The 21,587-nt window shown below is 39.9% G+C and overlaps 1 protein-coding gene across 2 annotated transcripts in view; it reads left to right on the forward strand.

Annotated features, from left to right (window-relative positions):
- Positions 1-21,587, forward strand: part of LYPD6 (LY6/PLAUR domain containing 6) — a 128,396-nt gene that overhangs the window by 47,249 nt on the left and 59,560 nt on the right. Inside the window, exon 1 of one of the 2 annotated variants that reach the window (XM_046657679.1) lies at positions 12,959-13,030. The exons of the other annotated variant lie outside the window; for it this stretch is intronic. The gene's annotated coding sequence lies outside the window, so the exon portion shown is untranslated. Of the gene's footprint in view, positions 1-12,958; positions 13,031-21,587 lie in introns of those variants that run through there. 2 annotated transcript variants of the gene reach the window in all.

The raw sequence follows: 21,587 nt of genomic DNA on the forward strand, positions 1-21,587 counted from the left end.
ATAGTTTAAGTACAGAGTAAATTCATTTAATTAAATATAGGGCAGTCCAAAGCGTGTGTGTTTTTTTCTCTTGGTTTTGTACAAACCTGCCCACAGTGCCGTCCCCAAACACCATACCTTCTCATCTCCTTTGTCACACTGGTGCCAGGAGATGGCCTTAAATCAGACTTATACGGTACATGGTTATGCATATATGAACCATCCACTCCAAGATTCTACTGTCTTAACTGGGTTTAAGGCCACTGCTGCTAAGAAAATCGATGGGCCCTGGTTTAGAACTTTGTCTAACAAGAAAGATGAAGAGTCTGTTCTACTTTGAACTAGGCAAGTGATTTTTCTATAGCAAAGTAGATGACTTGATTTTCTTTTCTTTTCTGTGTTCCTTTTTTGGAAAATGTGCTGAATCATGTGGCCTCTGGAGTCTGTTGGCAGGTTTTGGTCTGAGAAGACTAGGCAGAAATCTGCCTGCTTTGCTTAACGACCTGAGGAAACCACAGCTGTTGAACAGGTCCTGGGGTGCAGTGGGCCCTGTGCACAGGAGCAGTTTTATCAGACTTGAAGGAGTGCAGGCCACAACAGCATTTCTCCCAGATGTGGGCTCCAACCTTTTGAAGACACAGTGTCTCTCACAGGGCCATTAATGATGTCAGCATAGAACAGCAAAGCAAGGGAAGCTGTGTTACGGCTCCTCCGGTCCTGCCAGTCTTTTTGTCATTACCCCTTTGTTTGCTGGCTTTGTCGTTCTTCTCGCCCGGGAGCCTCCCTTGGCCTCTACGTTCCTTCGTCATATACGCACTGAGTCTGCCACGTGCCACACCCTGGGCTGGACCCTGGGGACTCAGTCGAACACAGTTCATGTCTACCTTTCGTCTCTTCTTTTTTCTGTGTACCTTCTAAAGCTGGGGACGTCTTGTTTTAACCATTCTTGGGAATGGCTCTCCTAGCTATCTCTAATTCATAGTAACAGTCAAAGGAGCTTCTATGACCAAACTTTTAATAATAGTACTTGTCCTGTCATTTCATTTTAGTTCTCTTGTTTTTAAGTGGTCAATTTAGCAGCAATATTTTAACTTCTAATATTCATAAATTTATTAACAAACTTTTTTTAACAAATATTTTTTGAATGCCTCTTATCTGCAAGATACAATGTGGTTCCTGTTTTTAGTGAATAGTGATTTTGATGTACACAGATCTTTTAAATGAGAGTTTGCAGAAGTTAAAAGGGAAGCCTTGCACGTAGTGATTTGCCTTGCATTTAATGAGCCGGCCACCTTATTTCGTCCCCTCCTGTGACATAGCCCCTTAGCTTGCCCTGCAGTTGCCGCATGAAACCTCTGACCAGCCCCCAGGGAGTGATACATGCAGACGATATTTAAAGCCATCGGCCTGGAAGAGATCACCAAGGCATGAGTGAGAATTAGAAAAGAGAAGAGGTTTAAGTACTAGCATTTGAAAAACTCAGTATCATGAATCTGGAACAAGGAGGAGGAAAACAGAGAAGCAAAATGAGAAAAAACTACAATTGAGAAAGAAAGAAAACCAGGACAGAGAGGTATCAGAGCAGCCAAGGGAAGGTTATGAAGAAGATGTGATGCGCTGTGTCAAATGCTGTGCATAGGTCACGTAAAATGACAACTGAGAACTGACTATCGATGCAGCACACTGGAGGTCATTGGTGGCCTTGATGAGAACTGTTTTGGTGGAATGATGGGGCAAATGCTTGTTTGGAGGGAGTTTAAGACAGAATGGAGGGAAAGGAACTGGAGACAAGTATAAACAACTCTTAAAGAGTTTTGCTGTAAAAGGAAGAAAAGAAATAGGCTGGGGCTGACAGCGGGACTCGAGTCAAGAGGACTCAATTTGGTGGTGGTTTTGTTTCTTTTTGATTTTAGATGGGTCAAACAGCAGTCTGTTTGTCTATTGCTAGTACTGATCTGGTAGGGAGCAAAAAATTGCAGTCTCAACAGGAGAATTGCTGGAGTGTTATTGAGTGGGTGGGAAGAGATGGGATCTCCTGGAGAGGTTGCTCAGTGGTAGGAGTATGGACGTTTCATCCCTGGAGCAGAAGAGAGGCAAAGTGTATGGGCAGAGATTCTGGCAGGTGAGGAGAGGTGGTGGTGAGAGTGTGTGGAAGTTCTTTTCTGTTTTCTTCAGATTTCTCATGGAAATGAGAAACAGGTCACCAATAGACAGTGATGCTTGGGTAGAGAATGGCAGAAGTTTGAGGAGAAAAGAGAAAGGAGATGTGACATTGTCATCCAGGAGAACAGGAGTGTGAATGGACTAATGTCTAATACTGTGGACTAATTTCTAATGCTGGTGGTGTATTATCAGTATTAATATACATTTGTCAGTGCTGTTCCATTTACCAGGTGCTTTCTCATGTGCTGATTGTCCCAACAACCCTATGAAGTGGCAGAGAGAGTTGGATGTCTTAAAATGACACAGCTTGAAGTCCAAGTGTGGGACTCAGATCCAGGTCTTCTGAATTGCAGTCTAGAATTCTTTTCCTCTGATAAGCTTCTCTTTTTTAATGAGTGTTAATTAGTGATGATTTCCAGTTATGGAAGTTCTTCACAGGATCCCTCTCTATCCTTCTGTGTTTTATTGCTCTGAATAGTCCTAGAGAGGAGAGACCAGATTAAACATTCTTTGTCCATCACTATTAAGTGTTGAGTTTCATCATCTTCAGTCGTGGTCCAGTGTACAGCAAATTTAATAGTGAGAAAATCCTTGCAGAGTTTAAAAATGAAACCTACTTAACTTAATAGGAAAAGCATAGCCTTGTTAATGGAAATTCTGGTTGCTTTCCAGATCATAAATATATGTTTAGAAATACTTTGGTTTACATGGAAAGTTATAATTTCCTTAAGTGCAAAGTATTATTATAAATAGGACTGAGGTATGAAATTATTCCTAGTCTGCAGTGACATCTCATATGATGCTAATTGTACCATATGCATAAGTAATGTTGGGGTAAAATATCTCTCATTTTCCTTTAGGTATGATTAGAATTTCTAAGATGGAATTGATTGTTTTCCTATTATATTAGAAGTGGTTTAATCAATTTCAACTGCTACAGCTCCTCCTCAAAATGCTAACTCTTAAAAGAAACTCTTCAGCACACTCCACCTTCTGAAGATTTGCTCACTTCTTTTTACCCTCTTTTAGACGTGATTCTGTGACCTTAAATCATGGTTGTGAAACTCACATTGACATCAGTCAGCATCTCATGCAGTGTTATTGACTATGCCAGAAATTAGTAGAGTTTCTAAATCTTTCAACAGCTTGATTCAAATCTTGTATAAGATTTAGTTAGTGTCAGAACAACTTAACTATGCATGAATTTTGGTCTTACATAAAAACTATAGAAATTGTAACCATTTCCGAATGTCTCTAGAAGAGTAATAGATACTCAAATTGATAGCCTGTTAAAATGCTGTTACTTCAATAATTTAAGAGAAAATTGGGAAACGATTGTGCACTGAGCTCCTCTAGAATTCTTTAAGGTAGACTAGGTTTTCTTATTTTGTTAATAATTTACATATGGTTTTGTCTGAATGCAGAGCAATAAGCCTTAACTAGAGTCTGTGATGATTTTTTAAAATATTCTCCAAGGAAAAGGATAAGAATAAAAAACTTTGAATGTCAATATCCAGTTTGTAAGAAAATATTCTAATGAGTACTTTTTTTGGGTATTTTTTATTGTGGTCAAATACACATAACATAAAGTTGATTATTTTAACCATTTTAAAGCATACAATTCAGTGGCATTAATTATATCCACACTACTTTAATTAATTACAAGTAGTGATCTACTATGCTCCTTCCAAAACTTTTCCATTATCCCAAGCCCAATAAGTGCTTTTTAAATTACAAGAAAATATTGGAAGTTTTCTGTACCAGCTGACTCACCTTGAATAATGCCTCAAGTTTTCATAGGTCAGTAAATGTGTTTTGGATCAAAAACTACCCAATATTAGTGTTCATTTTGTAAAATACTCATTTCTTACTAGGCTGAGCTTAACCACAGCTTTGGCCTTGTTGATTATTGTTAAAATTCAGTTTTTCAGGTAACGTGATTGCTTTCATGAGCCTTCTCTTAGTCCTTTTATCAAAGTATCAGAGAATTAAAGTTGACATCTGTTAGTTTAACATCAAAGAGATTTGACGATCATGTGTGTTGCCACATGTACAGTCCAAAGATTAAAGTCAGTTTAGTTTAAAGGGACCCCAAATAACAGATGACTAAAGGAAGCAGCACATGGAAACTAGAAGGAGAGAAACATTCATCTTAGTCATTATGGTTCAAAGCCTTCCATGAACTGTATAAATACCATAGAAAGGAGTCAGTTTGGTAAATTACAGAGAACTGAGCATACTTTGAGTGAATTTATAACTTTTCAGTTTAAGGCATTATTGCATTTGCTTTGAGATAACAGTGGTGATGATTTCCTAGTAACTGGATATAGACCAGTAAACAGTACAACTGAATTTCCCCATGTACCATGTATTTATTATGGCCTACACTTCTTTCTCCACCTATAAAACATATTCATCTTTAAGGATCTAAATGAAGCGCCATTTCTTTTGTGAAGCTTTTCCCAATTCCCACAGACCGTCATTGAATCTTCCTTTATGGTCCAATAGTACTCTGCGAAAACATCCACATTGTACCAAACATCACATTAAATTTTCATTTTCTAAACACTATAAGCTTCTCAGGGGTAGGGGCTACTTCTTATTTCTGCCTATATTCCCAACGCAATTACTGGCACTGGAACGGTGGAAACTTGTTAAATATTTGTTGACTGACTGACTGACTGAATGCATGAACTAATCAATCTAAGCATCCATACTGGAGTTTTCATTTTCTGACAGCATCTCAGTTATAAGATGTTCATATTTTATTTACTAAGGCCATTGGCAAAATGTATATAGGGTCCAATTTTATGTGTTTGAGATAGCATACATTTCCATTTGTGACGTAAACTGAAGACAAAGTATTCTGATCACAAACTCCTGGATATTTGCCTATGACTGTAGAAAACTCAAAATGGCAACCTCTATAGAAATTCCTGGATGATTATATTTGTCATGAGAATTGAGAAGGGACTACTGCAAGATTTCGCCTCCATGTCCTCTGTAGCAGAGTAAAATCTCTATCATCTGCTTTGTTCCTATGTAAAGGCCCAGCACTGGTCCCAGTCACGGACACTGGTCAGGGAAACATTCCACTTGATATGGTGCTTGCCACAGTTGGGTGCTGGTATACAGAGGAAAGAGCACAAAGGGAATAGTCTGTCTCGAGGTGTCCCCATGGATCTCTGTGACTAGACTTCTCTCACTCTCCTGAGGCTCTGTTCACGTATGAGTACAAATGCAGCATCCTTCTACCTTCAAGTGGCTTCATGGGGCCCATCCTTTCATTTTCTTTCTCTTCCCTTTGCTTTTTTCTTCTTTTCTTTTCTTTCTTTCTTTCTTTTTTTTTGCTGAGGAAGATTTTCCCTGAGCTAACATCTCTGCCAATCTTCCTCTACTTTGTGTGTGGGTCATCAGCACAGCATGGCTTGAGGAGTGGTGTAGGTCTGTGCCCAGGATCCAAACCCATGAACCCAGGCTGCCAAAGTGAAGCATGTGAACTTAACCACTTGGCCACAGGGCTGACACTGTTTGTTTTTCTTTTGATCCCTCCTTTTCCCTGAAGGAGAGCTCATGAAGTTCTAGGTGGCAGAGTGTGAGTAAGTGAAGATGGATATTATAAGTGCCTCATTTTATTCCTGTGTGTAAATTCACAGGCTCTTTCTGCTTGCAGCATTCAGAGCAGAAACATCTGAAAAGCGTATTTCTTTCACTAAGCCCCCAAGAGAACAAATCCAGCAGGGACATACTGGATTTATCTGAGTTGAACAGTGTTAGCCAGAGACAAGCCCTAGTGTGCAAAAAAAAATTGGCAATTTGGATAATTAGCAGCAGAGTCCTAATATGGGTCATGTCTGCGTAGGGCTACCTTGGTGACCTTCTTGTTATGAATTCAGGGACTTAAGCTGATCTTCTCAGCCAGTCAGTTGGGGAGATTTATTTTCTTGGAGTGACATGACCAGTGAATTCAGTGAAGGCAGTTAGACTGGTTCTGTACATTTTTACTGAAGTTTTTCCTTTCCCATGATTAGCAAAGAGAGAAATCAAGCCTTATTTGTTCTCTTTCCAGAAGAGAACAGCTATAGGAAAGAAGGAGGGGGAGAGGGTCCGCTTATCTTTGGCAATAAAAAAAAATGCACGTTTGTCTTTATATATACAGAAAGAGACAGAACGAACACAAGAACTACCTGCTTTGGAGAGTGGGGTGGACTTGGGGCTCCCTTTCCATGAATTGGGCAAGTAAGGCAGCTCTTGGGTCTAGAACATTGCCACTGTTCTCCAGGCCACTCTTCCCTGGGTGCCACTCAATGAATACATCTTGGCAAAAGTTCAAGAATTTTCCCCCTAAACCTGTAATTAACTATTATAATCGCCTATGTTTTCCAAAATGAAAATGTCCTTAAAACCTAAGCCATATATTTGAACCTTTGAATCTTCTGTAAAAAGATAAATAGCATGTGGGGGAAGTTACCCTTTCTTGAAGAATGAAGACTAACCTGAACTTAGTTATAATTATAAGGAAAGGAGAATCTTCAGAACAGTAATGGCAGGGTAATAGATTTTGCTTCCTGTTGCACTTAGATGTAGAGTTTTTTGTTTCCATTACAGCTGCCTAGGAATTTCCCCCTCTAGATTTCTCATTTACCATGTACTTTAAATTTTAATAATGCTTACTGACATGGAAGGTCCTGATTTCTGCTTCTCACTGATCTCATCATCTTGCCTTCAGCTGCTAGAAGCTCTTCTCTCCAAAAAAAAGCCTAAATGCAGTGCATAGCCTTCAGCAGTGAGGGTGGAAACAGGTCCTTTATTACCAGACTCAGAGTGGGGGCCTGAATACCTGCTTCCCAGGTAGAAACCGTAGGCTTCGCTTACAGGCATATTCCCAACTGCTGAAAACAAGGAACTGGTTAGTGCAGGATGCTACTGGCAGTGAAGAACTGTGACTTCTCATTTAGCAAAGAAAATAGACATTTTAGAACAAATCTGAAGGCTAATGGAATTTCTGAAAAGGGAGAGAGTGGAAGTAAGGTGCACTGGTGGGAGGTTCTGGCAGACCAGACTGATGTCCGCTCTCTGCATGGCAGCTTTGCAGCCAAGCAGCAGATGGCTGCATGTGATCCTCATGCACACTGGCTACCTGTTGAGTATAAACAGTGAAATAAATTGAAAACATGGAAAGATGGGTTGTATCAAGACATGGAGCATCTTCCATTCACCTGTGCATGTAGTGCAGAAAATCAAGACTTATCTACCAGCCATCATGATCCTGGTTATGGAAACATAGCCCTCTGCCCTCACCCTCATCATAACCACAGGAATGGTGTTTCCTGACAAGGCGAGGGACTGCAGTAGTAATTGATGAGACCAAATGGAAAAATGTCAGTGCACTCAGTGTGACAGTGACACTGTCCCTCCAGCAGCATTGAGGGGCCTCTTCCAGAGAGTCAGCTCCTTCCTTAGTTTGAGGTTCTCTATTTTTGTGTTAACTCTCAGTTCCCATATGAATATCTGAACAAAATGTTTCTTCCAAATGAGTAGAATCGAGGGCAGATGTAGGGATTGAGTGTGGAAAGTAGGAGAGGGAAGAAAACGTAGTAATGCTTCTAGTTCTGTGAATTTAGTCCTCTTCATGCAGAAGCCAAATCATTTTGAGTCATAGAGGTCCTTGGTTGGGTTCCAGGTGGAAGGAAGCAAACTGGCCTCTAATTCCATTCCCTTTCTCACCTTGCTCTTTATTAAAGTAGCGCTGCCCAGTATAAGTTAATTTCACTGACCAGTATAAGTTAATTCATTCTTTCATTTATTTAATTTATGTTCACATAAGATTTACTACATGGGAGGCACTGTGTTAGATGCTGGCAATGCAAAGATAAATAGGACAGATTGCAGGTTGGAGGAGCTCCTGGTCGGGTGTGGAGGCAGGCCTGCTGATAATGGCTACAGCCCTGCACACTCTGAGAGTAGTGTTAAGGAAGCTGGGTTCTCAAGGGGGCAGCTGTTTGAGCTGAGATGGAGGGATGAGTATTCACTGGGCAGATAACGAGGATGAGACACTCCCAGCAAGGGAAACAGGGAGTAGAGGGTAAATGTGAGGATGTAGAGGGAGCTGTAAGTATAAACAATGAAATAAACTGAGAAAATGGGAAGACATCCTTTATCAAGACATGGAGCAACCTGCCAGTTGTCTTTGCATGTAGTGCACAAAACCAAGGTTCATCCGTTGGTCACCCTTGAGCCATGGAAGCTGGGGACAAGTTCACAAATGTCCTTGGTGCTACATTAAGGAATTTGAATTCCCGCTAAATATTTGATAGGGAGTGTTGAAGGATTTGTACTTGAGAATCACATGTCCATATTTTTATTTTTGAAAGTGTTCAGTTATAAATGACTGAACCTAACTTAAACTACTTTATGTCAAAAGAGGATTTTTTTCCTTTCACGTAAGTGGGAGGTCTGAGAGGTCTTCTGGCTTCAGGTACAGTGGAATCAAGGTGTTAAAGTGATGTCATTGGGACTCTGTTCTCTCTAAGTCTTTGTGTTTTACTCTCTCCCTTTATATATGTCTCTCTGTCTCTCTGAGCCTTTCTCTCTGCAAGTCTCTGTGTCATTTTTACTCTAGATTCTTTTTCAGCACCTCCTTTATATGAATTGGCTTGATTCTTAGGAGGCTTTCTTCACATGTTAACAAAGGTGGCCACTGACTTCTTAAGTTTTATATATATATATATATATATAGTAGCAATATAGGGCAAAGTGCTTTGGGGCAAAGTGCCTGGTTGGCTTTGGTTGACCACATGCTCATTGCTGAACCAATCTTTGAAGCTAAAGAGATACTTCCATCTAGGCCAGGGTCAGATGCCACCCCCTTTACAGGTGTTGGGGAATTAACCTCCCTAAACTACTTGGGATAGGCTTCCCTCTTGGCCCAGGGTTCTATCAGCCACAAAAAAAGGCAATGGGAAAGTAACACAAATTCTAGCTACCGCATTCCACTACAGTATGGAGGAAGAATGGAGGGCAACACAGGGAAAAGAGTAAAATTGAAATACTCTCTTTCTTCTAAAAGTTCCTAATAATGACTTCAATTTTATTTAAATAATTAAGTATGCTCAACTATCTTTCTCTCACCTTATTTTTTTCTAAAGCTGATTTACAGAGAGAGGGGATTAAAGGTTTGAGTGAATTTCTGTGGAGATGGAGGATAGTGTGAATTGATACTCATAGTGTACCACGATACACAAAACGATAGGATTAACCTGGTGCAGGTTCCTAAATGTGAATCATTTCACATGATTTCAGAAAACATATTGTTTTATCTGAAAACAGATGAATATCTTATGGAGTAGAATGCAATCGATACTTTTTAAGAAATGAAATATGAGTCATCAAGGAAATTTCTACTTTCTATTTTGGGCTGAATCTCAGGCCTCCTTGGATAGGCACTTGCTCTACTGTGTAATTGGGGACAGTTGAGAGGAGAAGGTTGGGAAGCACTGGGCTCCGTCTTCCTGAGGTAAGGAAGGCCACACACAGTGAAGTCCTCATGCATAAATGATGGGTCAGGAAAACATATCTGGGAATTGGTTAATACCCACGGAATTCTCCCAACTCAACAGCAGGGGTGAGGGGGTGGAGAGGTGGGGGAGTCACGGGTGTGATGGGAGGGAGGAAGGAGAAAGGAGGGAGAATGGTGTAATTCTTGCCTGAATGCTTGGGTTTCTTTTTACAAAACAGGTAACTACATTTGAAATCTATTCTTCACATATTCTTAGCTTCACTGAAGTCTACTACCTTAAATACCTTTTCCCCTTCTCTATAGTCTTATTTTATGAGCTGCTCAACCAAACCTGTTTTCAGTAACATTCAAGTTACTGTTACTATGACTTATATTAAAAGGAAGATTAAAAATTCTCAAGAACCTGGTGAACTTAACCCTTCCGAATGCTAGGTACACTATCTCTCTTCTTTTCTGGAAGCACTGGAAGAGTTCTAGAGGGTTCCTTATCCAACAGAATGGGTTAGTACTGTATTGCACACACTGTTGAGCTTTACAGTGGGCATTGTCAGATCGAGTTACAGCATAAGACTTAAAGGTCGATTATACCATGGTTTTAGGGGGAGAAGAAAGTGACTGGGAGGTAAAAAATACCCTAAGCCTTAGCTTTTAAAGACTTAGGAAGTTGTGGTTGCCTTGTGACATTTGAGCCATCACTTTTCTTAACTTCCATTCTGATAACAGTCTCCTTAAACTTTTCCTAGGAAGCTCTTTGCTGGCAGAAACACTGTCCTGTGTATGTCTGAGAGAGAAGGGCCACTTATACAGAGTGGGGGACTGTGGGTGGTACCCCTGTCTCTTTGAGATGATTTGCTGATGTTTTCCTGGGTTTACTAAAATCAAGACACCTGAAGAAGTTAAAATTTCAAGACATAAAAATGTTATAGTCACAGCTAGGCATGAAACTGGCTTCAGGGGGATGAGAAACAAATTAGAGAAATATGAAAATTAGGAACAGAGAAGCCAAAATGGCCCCGTGCATTAATGAATGGCCTGAGGGAACGTCTGTGCTTGTCTGCTTCTTGGCTTACAAACTGAACCCAGGCACATTTTCATCACAATGGCTCCGTTTGAATAGCAAGAAAGGTCACCTGGATTAAGGGTTTTGACCTGTCACTGCAGTGGAGCTTTGGTTTGCTATCTTTGTTTTTGGTCTTTAAAGTCTTTTTGTTCAATGCAAAATTGATCTCTCCCTGAGCCAGGCTGGAGTGGAGGTGGACCAGTGTCATGTTTCAGTTTCATCCCTCCGCCTGCTCCTGACTACCTCTGTCCTGTTAGGACAGGAGCCCCAAGCCCTGTCTCTGAGCTGCAGAGCAGGGGATCACTCTAGTACTGGACGGGTGCATTCACGTCGCTGGTATGGTGGCTCCTCTTGAGATCACCATAGTGGATCCCATGCTTATCTCTGGCTCTTGACTCTTGAGCACTCAGCCTCCTGGCATTTTCCCAGATGGAATAATATATGTGGAAACACTTTGAAAAGCATTATATGCTGCTTGTTAATTAAATGCAATTGATTATGTTAATTTGCTTTGAATTCCTTGTCAGTAGACATTCTATCCAGGTAGCTCACCTATGTTTTAGACCTTGAGTAATTTTCAGAATGTTCTGTGTTGAAGACCTGAAAGAAGCTGTGGCCGATTTTGAAGATCTTTAGCCTGACTAATAGAAATGGCAAGCAATAGGATATATTGGAGTATATGAGGAAGACACTTGGTGTAAACCTAATTCGGCCTGACTTTGTTTTTTCCCAAAAGGGCCTGACTGTGGCCATTGAGCATGCATTGTATATCTGCTTTAACATTTACTATGGCAAGAACAAATGGCCTTAAGATAAAGGTGCAACTTCCCCCCCACATTGGCATTTCCTTAGGGATAAGCATCTTTCCTTAGGCTAGGAACTGATTGCTATGCTCACCTTTGACCACCCAGCTCACCTGTGAAAACCCAGCTCAAGACAGCAGACTTGCCGCCCTGCTGTGTTCACCAAAACAGCAGACCTACCTGTTGTTTCCATCAATCGCTGTGCCGACAAAGCAGTCTCGTGACTATTGTAAAAGGGACATTTCAATCACATGTGAAGCATCCTGTTTGGGGGTATATAACCACTCTGTGCACCCCACTTCTTTGGTGGCCTTTCTTCCTTTGGGAAGAAAGGCCCTGGGCCATGGTCCTCAGATTTTAGCTCAGAGTAAACTCTCCCAAATTTTCATTTATGGATTATTTTCGTCGACAAGCCTTGCAGTGCAACTGCTTAGCTGGGCTTTCTGGCCTCTTACTCTCAGCACCTTCTTACTTTATCTCTGCTTTGAATATTCTCTTGCCCATTCTTTGGAAAGGGGGGTGGTATCCTTGTCCCTCAGGGGAGACCCACACATGTGTTGTAGCTGTGAAGCTATGTGTTGACTCCTTCTCACTAGTTTAGGAAATTTAGGGAGGCCGGCTTGTCCTCTGTTCATATCTTCTACTCATCCAGCACTTCCTGTGCTTCCATTTCATTGCAGATTTTCATGTTGGCTCATTCTTAACTTGCTTAGTGGTCCTCTGCCCTACTTAGAAACAGCCTACTTTTTTGACTTTCAGGAAAATTCCTGGAGACGTTGCTACTTGGAATTGTTGCAGCAGTGCCCACCCGCTCAGCCATGCAGGTCCTGTCCCTATTGCTTGGCCCAAGGCATCAGGGTACATATCCTAGCTATGTTTTAAATCTCAGGATCTGAGGTCTTACGATAGTCAATTCTGTCTTCTAAGTACTATAGATCAATGATGTCCAGCACAAAATATTACACTCCATCAAGTCACAGAATAGTGTAGACAGTAATTGAATGGAAGTATTGCTAGATGTAGTTTATAGACGATGAACAGGTATGATAAGATGTAGTGAGTATAAGTGGATTCATACGTAGACTCTTCTTTGGAGATATTCATCAATAATAACAACCTTCATTTATTGAGCACATATGCTGTATGGACAGTGCTCTAAATGCTTTATGTGTATTTCCTGTAACATTCGCAACAAGCCTGTATGGTGAACATTAGTATCCTCATTTTACAGATGAAAGAATTAACACACTTGCCCAAGGTGAGTGGAAGAATCGTGTCATTGTGCAGGTGTGTCTGACTTCAAAGCCAAAGCTTTCCATTATGCTCTGCTGCTATGTATTTACAAAGAAGAATCCTGGAGTGATCAGTAGTAACCCACTCTCAGCAGGAGACAACATTTTTGAGCATTCTCTTGGACGTGGCACCACCTTTATTCATTGAATGATTGATTGATTGATTCTTTCTTGCTGTATACCAGGCACTGAAATGGACTCTGGAGTTTTAAAGGTGAGTAAAACTTGCCCTTGCCCCTGAGACTCTCACGGACCAGTGGAGGGACCCCTTGTTCAGTGTCACTCAGTTAGTGTCGGGGATAGAAAGTGCTTAAAACCGTATTTGAGCCTTCTCTTATACCAAACTTTTTTTTTTCCTGATTATGAAGAACAGTTCTTGCCCTAAAGTAACTTGACTTAGGGGACGGCATAGACTATTTGTATGGATCTTTGTATGTTTGTATGGGGCTTTTAAAAAAAAATAATTTTGTTACTGAAGCTGTTACTGGCGCTTTACATTGAGGTCGGATTCCATAAAAGGAGCTAAGGTGCATGATTATATTTTACATTTATATGGCCCCTCACAACCTATAAAATGCTTTCCAAATATGTTATTTGGTTTAATCCTTATAACGGCAGATATTTGATTCCTGTTCCCCAGAAGTGACTCCCAGAGGCCACTCAAGAGTGTGTGCTGAGCCAGATGCAACCCTGTGTCCTCTGCTTGTGACACACCATGTTTTCAGTGAGAGGAAGAGGTGTTGCTGGGAGAATGAAACTTTCTGAAAGCAGAGAAGGTGTAGGTGATAGAAGGAAATGTGGTATAAATATCCTGACTTGTTTGTGGGGAAGTAGAGGAGAAGGGTGTGCCTTTAGCAGGACAAATGGTTTGACTGACTGGAGTGAAGGAACTGGGCAGAGGGAAGCCATAGATGGAGGTGTCTCAGTCAGCTCGGGCTGACGTAACAAAATACCACAGACTGGGGGAATTAAACAACAGAAATGTATTTCTCAAAGTTCTTGAGGCTGGGAAATCCCAGATCAAGATGCCAGCTGATTTGGTTCTTGGTGAAAGCCCTCCTCCTAGCTTGTAGGTGGCCACCTTCTCTCTGTGTCCCCACATGGGAGAGAGAGGAGAGCAAGCTCTGTGGTGTCTCTTCTTATAAGGATGCTAATCCCATCAGAGGGCCCCACCCTCAAGACCTCATCTAAACCTAAATACCTCCCAAAGGCCCATCTCCAAATACCATCACATTGGGGGTGGGACTTCAACATATGACTTTGGGGGGACACAATTCAGTCCATAGCAGTGGGTGTGATGGCAGAGAGGTTAGAACTTATAGAGGAGGAGCGCTCTCTCTGACAGTCAGGGCACGGTATGTGAGCATCTAAGTGTCGGTGTAAAAGGCACAATCAGTGTGGTTGCAGGATACAATTTCTCAGTGGTTGTTTGGACTGAAAGTAAGAGGAGGGTGGAATTTCTGAGTGCTCTGCGTACCTCAACCTTTTTCTCAACATCTCAGAAATTCACATGGTGTATTATCAATCCCCCTGAGGAGGAGGGAAGCTGTGATCACATAGTAGTGTGTGTTGTTCCCATCTGTATAAGCAGGGTGCTGCCATACAGAGCTGTTGTGTTATTTATTTATTTTTTGAGGCTACACAAAGGTCTTGACTGTTCTTTTGAAATCCCTTAGGTCCAAATTTGACCGCCTGGGAAAGTTCCCTGTCAATTGAAAGGATACTGCTTTATGTAGGAGCCCACTAGAAAAAATAATCTTTGCACATTGGCTCAAGTGCATGATGAAAACTGTATGGTCTTTTGTTCTTTCAATAAACCCAGCTGTTGCAGGTATGGCCTTGCATAAGTCGTTTCTTACTTCTGAAGTTAGGATGATTCAGAGATAACTATGAAAGCCCTTTTTCATGGTAATTATAATCAGAGTTCTGAATACATTTACGCATCTATGACTTTTCAGCTTTACACTTAAATAGCTGCCATCAGAAGTATTTTGAGGGCTGATTTAGCTTGAAGAGTTTCCATTTAAAACCCATTCTTGTGTTCCTGGCATTTTCAGCAGCAAGGCGAGTGAAGTCAGTCTGGTCATAGATGACTATGGTGAGTGGTTGAATTCAAAGCTCTTCACTGAGTGAAGGTAACATGGTTATTTCCTCCTCACAACTAGAGAAGCATAAATTTTCAAAATAAATAGCCTTGTACTTGCTCCTTCAGCATATTAGAAGGTACTAAATAACTAGTTTATCAAGAATGAAGGCCCACTGAATTCCTGGGCACAGAGGATGGAGGGTGGGCAGGGCAACCTCCCCAGGAAGGAGTTGGAGCCGAGTGTGGTCCTGCTCACATTGTGTGGGCAGCTGTCCGGCAGCAGACCCAGGGGTGTGTTAGGGAGCTGCCTTTTTGGACACGGTGCTACTCGCTGCCTTTTTGGACACGGTGCTACTCGAACATCAGAGTATTTTATGCACAAATCTGAGGAAGATTAAGGGATCTGGGTTGCACTGTACTGTGAGAGAAGATGAGATTAGCTTTCCCCAGCTAGAAAGACTGGATACATTTTTAAGAAGTGTTTTAACCACAGGGATTTCTAAGTTCTCTTGGAATCTATTACCATCTATTAGCTCCTGGGGCTTTGAAGTACTGACTGCTAAAGACATGGCAGTAATGGTGATTTGCTTTCCTTTGTGGTGGGGTTTGAATAGCAAGGTGCCAAATGGGACTGGAAAGGCTTCTGCAGAACTGATGATGGAGGTAGGGAGATATTACACAAAGCCTGCCTACAAATTGAGTGGCTCGACAGTCTAGAATAAAAAGTGTGGTAATCAGCTTACACTGTCACGTTTCTATCAGGGTGACAGGAGTACTTAAGACCTTCTGTTTGGAAAGTCAGAAGCAAATATTTTTGCTTCATCTCTTAATTCACGATGAGGTCGTCTCTTCTCACTGTACAGCTGTACTGAGAAAATGAGCCGATATTCTTTTTCCTCTCCTTGAAGGTGGCTTTAAAGCCATTAGTGATTCTATGAGCTTCTCTTCACTCTGGGTCCCTGAGGTTATACTTTTGCTACAGCTAGACAGAGTTGTCAACAGGTGACCTCTGAACTTCTGGAAAGAATAATAGCGATCATTATGTGTCAGACATGTGCTGTGGGCTTTCATTCTCTACCTTATTTAAACTTCCTAAAAAAGAATATGAAGACCCTCTGACTTGGCATCCATTTAAAATATATTTTAAAACTAAATTTATATCCTTCAATTTGTATTTCATAATTTTGATCCCTTATTGATAATGAAATTTATTTTTTCCTGATTATATAAAAATCATCTGAAATTCATGCTTCTGTGATAACCACAAATAACATTTTGGTGCTCATCCTTTCTTTTCTCTCTCTCTTTTTCTAACAGACACACTAGTGTGTGTTTATATGTGTGTGTGAATAATTCTTGACAAATTAGATCACATTATACATTCTGTATTTGTTATGGATACCTTTTAAAAATTACATTGTTTGTTCCTTCCCTCCCTTTATAGCCATGACTCACCCACTCTCTCATCAACCAGTATTGAACAACCTAGTTTATATATCTCCGCATTTCTCTCCGTGTGTTATATAACTACCTTCAAATATATGTCTTTATATTTTGTTTTCTGCAAAAAACCATCCTCTAAAGCAGTGTTAGTCATGTGCTTAGGATTCATTATTCACAATTCTAAATGGTGCACAAGACATTCCCCAAATGGAGGATTATTGTAGCATATATTCTCTGAATCTTAACTTTGTCTTGCTGAACAAGTACATCATAGATTTCCCTTCTGGAGATGGCATAGAGCTAGCTTGCTCTGTTTAATGACTTCATAATGGGATCTGGGGTAGGAGACCCACTATTTCTTTTTTCCATATGCATAGTCAGTTGTACATGTGCCCTTTATCAGTGAGCTGTTCTCTCCACACTTTCTTGCCTAGAAGCTTCTATTCTATGAATATTGCCAATGATCAAGTGAGTTTCACTCCAGAAATGATACTGAGATTCATTTCTGGGCTCTCACTGCGTTCTGTTATTTATTCCCATGCTATGTTTTGATTCAAATGGATTTAAGTCTGGTATGGCCCTCCCCTCATTATTCTTTTTCAAAAATTCTTGCCAGTTTTTGGACATTTAGTCTTGCCTAAACATTTATTATATCCACTTTAAAAATTGGGGATTCTAATTGGCATTGCATTAAATGTGTGTATGAATTTTGAATTTATAGGATTATCTCTAAGTTTTCTTTTCATTTTTGATGCTATTGTATTTTTTAAAATTTCCATTGCAAATATGGAGAAAAGCTCTAAACTTTTCCAGCCATCTGATGAAACTCCTTCATTGATCATAGTAGTTTTTATTTTTAAACTGGAGTTGGAATTTCTAGGTATATAAATGTATCGTTAGCAAAAGGGGAAAATTTTATCTTCCCATTTACTCTATTTATATTAACTATTTCCTTTTCCTCAGTTCACTGTTTAACTGTAATGATAATAGCAAGCATCCCATCTTATTCCTGGCATTTGATTTTTTGGAATGTTTGCAGTTGATTTTCGGTAAATAGATATTTTCACATTCAAGAGGTTTCTTTCTACTTGTGTTTTACTTGAAGTTTTATTAAAAATGGCTATTGAATTTTACCAAATGCTTTTTTAGAATCTGTTGATGTAACCAACCATTTTTCCTCTATGCATTTGTTGCTATCATGGATGATGTTAATGGGTTTGCTAGTGTGGAACTACCTTTCCAGAGTAAACCCCACTTGATCATTGGCAATATTCATTTCATCTACTTTTGGATTTTACTTGCTAATATTTAATTTAGAATTTTTGCAAAATTTATAAGTGGAATTGCTCTGTCATTTCTTTTATTGTACTGCCTTTATCAGATTTGGTTTTAAGTCTAAACCAGTTTTATAAAATGGATTTAGGAGCTTTCTCTATGTTTCTATAGACTTGAATAATTTAAATAACATATTTCTATTCTTTCTAAGTTATATAGAACTCACTGTAAAATCATCTGCTTCTGTTCTTTTTTAATGATAAGAATTTAACCGCTTTCCCAATCTCTCTGACAGTAATTGGACTATTCAATTTTCTATGTGCTGAGTCAGTTTTGTTAATTTATATCTTGCAGGAATTCATACCAAGAACTTTAGAATGCTTCTGTTTCTTTCACTCCTTCCTACCTCCAGTCTTGCTCCTTCCTAGCTCCCGTTTTCTTTACTTCTTGACTATTACTATACTCTTGCAATCTTTTTCTTATTTCAGAAATCTTTAACATTTAATTTACACTTTCTCAGTCATGTATCATTATCCATTTAGATTTCACAATAGATTTGCCAGATATGCTTCTCACCCATTTTTCCTCCTTCCCCTTGTCCTTTATCTTGAGGTCTCTGCACTGATTCATTCTTGGTGCATTAGGGTCTTTCTCAATATTTTTTACATGTGGTTTTACTATTACATGTGCTTTATAATAAGCATGACGTTTATTTGTTTTTGAATCTTTGCATTTCTCCAAAGATTTTCTTTTTAGCTGTATGACCCTAGGAAAGTTATTTAACTTCTCTGGGCCTAGTCTCCTTATCTGTCAAATAAGGATAATAATAATACAAATGTTCTAAAGACTAAATGAGTTAGTATAAGCATTCTGGTTATCTATGTCTATATAATGAACTACTCCTAAACAACACTGTAAATAGCAATTTATTATTATCTTTCATGGTTCTGTGGGTTGGTTGGGCTTAGCTGGGCACTTCTTATTTGGGAGCTCTCAAATAATTCTTGTTGGAGTCAGATAACAGCAGGGGCTGGAATCATCTGAAAGTTCTGCTGGGCTAGATGTCTAAGATGGCTTTTCACTCACACGTCTCGGTTCTCCTCCATATAGCCTCTCTTTCCGTCAGAGTAGCCTGGATTCCTTACATGGGAACCCAGAGCTCTGAGAGGCAGAAAACTGAGAGTCTCCATAATGTCTTGACTTAGAACTGGTACAGTGACACTTCTACCAGATTCTGTGAGGTGTGAGACTAGATTCCATCTGGAGTTGGAGGAGTGACATGAATAGAGAGGGAGGGAGGGAAGGAGCTAAGTGCAGCCACCTTCGTAGACAAACTGTCACAGTAAGTGAAATGCTTAGAATAGAATCTGGCACTGAGTAAGTGCAATATAAGTGTTAACGCAACAATACTATTGTTGTTATTAAATTACTTTTCATATTTCCTTTGAGAGTTGAATGACATCTCGTATGGGAACAGAATCCTGGGAATGTGATTCTTTTCTCTCAGTGTTGGGCAGATGAAGTCTGATACCAGTCTAATTCTTTTTCCTTTGTAGGTAACTTGTTTTTGTCTAGAAGCTTTCAGGATTTTTTATTAAAATCAGAAATAAGACAGCTATAACCACTTTTTAAAAGACTTGTGGAGGTTCTAGAAAATATAAATAAAGGAAAGAAAGGAATAAATATTGAAAAAAGAAAAGATAAAATTTCCTTTTTGCTTATGACTGTTTTTAGAGAATCCGGGAGACTATATTAAGGAAAAAAAACTGGAATTAAGGAGGGAATATGGTAAGATGAGCAATTACAAGATAAACATATAAAAACAATAGCTTTTCTCTATTCTAGCAAGTACCAGAGTTTGCATTGATACCTGTCTTTTATAATCATTCTTAACTGAGAACTGGACAAGCTCTTTCAGCCGGCCAACTGAAATCTTTTTGCAAAGTAGAGAAATTTTCCTCTATAATTTCTTCAGTTTTTGCCTCTCCTCCATCTGCTCCTTTTTCTCTGTGTGTTCTTGTTTGTATGACTGTGATATGCCAACTGCCTTTTCTTGGGAAGGTTTGTCCTTTTGTTATGAGGTTCTGATTTTCCTATTTTGGAAGCTTGTCCTTTATTTTATGATCTGATGGGGATGGCAGGAAGTGGCTGTGTGTGCGGTTTTATTTTGTCTTATGGCTGCCCTGGAAGTGCTTCCAGTGGGATATCAGAGGGAGGCTGCTTTCTTCTCATCAGAACACTCTCTTTTGCTACTAAGGAAGCTGTGGGTGGTACAGAGAAGTTTCCCTGGGGACATCAAAAGAGGACAGACAGACGGCCAGCTGGACCCGCCCCAGGCTCATAGGGTTGTTGCTGTTCCAAGTGTTTCAGTTTCTTGACCTGAACTCTGAGGGTGAACAAAGCAATGAGGAAGCCGCGGAAACCAAGAGGACCCAACCCCAGAGAATAATAAGCAGAAGACAAGCAGTGCTGGTCAAATAGAATGGATAGATGAGAAAGATGATAATTCTAAAAAAAAAAAAAAAAAAAAATCCCACTGCCAATAAAAAATTTTCTAGAATTTAAACAAGGTGCTTTTTAATATTCAGTAGATGGGAAGGATACCCAAGAAATTGCTAACAGTGATTTCCTCCAGAGAGGGAGCAATGGGATGGCTGGGAGACCAGGGTGAGAGGTAACTTCCTTTTCATCGACATTTGCCCCTATGTCAAAACGACACATCAAATATGCTTGCAATTATGCAGTTGAATGGAGAATGGAATGGGCTATAAAAAAATGAAGTAGTGGTGCTAGGATAGGAGGAAAATTTTCTGTTTCTGAATTATAGGAGAATATAACATTTAATTTGGAAGGAAAAATGTATTTTTATTTTCATTATCTTCTCATGAAACCACAAGAGTATTCATGGCACCTGTGACTTTGTCATCAATTGAAATAAAAAATATTTTCACATAACATTAGAGTTGTTGCATACATCTTAAAATATCATTTATGCTCATCTCTGCTTGAAATTATCATTGTTATTAGTATTACCACTAGAGCTTGATATTTAATGTCATAATAAAGATGCATATATTGCTGTATCATGAGTTTGTGTATTTTGGTATTTTGATATTGGTATTTAAATATAGTCAGTTTCCTTTGTAATCCTATCTATTTCACCTTATGCATTTAAAAATACTGTTTTGGGAAAGGGTCCATAAGTTTCACGAGACTGCTGAGGGGTCCATGTCCCAAAAATAGTCAAGAACCTATGGGTTATAGGGACTATTGGGGTAAACTACTGGCTTGGGAGATGAAATGGAAAAAATAATTCAAAATAGAGAGCAAAAATATATAAATAAATAACAGGTCAAAATCATTAGAGGGACCTTAAGAAACTTGGAGGATAGTCTAACACTTTCAAAACAGGCAGAACAGAATCCTTCATCATAAGGGGACAAATCTCAATAAAGGGTGGTTGGGAACGTTATGTCTATTTTGGCTTTTGTCGTTGGTTTATTTGTATGTCCTTTTAAAGAAAAACACAACATTGGCAAACCTTCATTGGACCACAGTTTTTGTTTTCAAGTTGAATTTTACTGGTCCACAAAACTCCCCAGTCTCAGAATCACTGATGCTGGTCAAACCCCTTATTGTACAGTTGGAGAAGCCAGCGTGATTGTCCGTGGTGGGCAGCTCATTAGAGCAAGAGCCAGGACTGGAGCATCCTTGCCCTCTATCTCCAGGCTGCTTGCAGCCCACCTCAGCTGAAGATGGCGCTGGTAGGGAGGTCCCAGGACAATGCCCGACACTTTTATACCTGAAAGAACATGCAGTGATCCGTCCCTGCGGCACGTGGGAGCAGCATGTCCTCTGCCTGAGCTCTTCTTGCTGTTTACTGCACCCTCAGGGGTACCTGGCTTTTAGCATTTTTACTAGGGTAACAAAGAAACAGATTTTAAAACTCTCGTATGGTGTCCTGCTG

The sequence above is a fragment of the Equus quagga genome, chromosome 4, assembly GCF_021613505.1.
Source record: "Equus quagga isolate Etosha38 chromosome 4, UCLA_HA_Equagga_1.0, whole genome shotgun sequence".
NCBI lineage: Eukaryota > Metazoa > Chordata > Mammalia > Perissodactyla > Equidae > Equus > Equus quagga.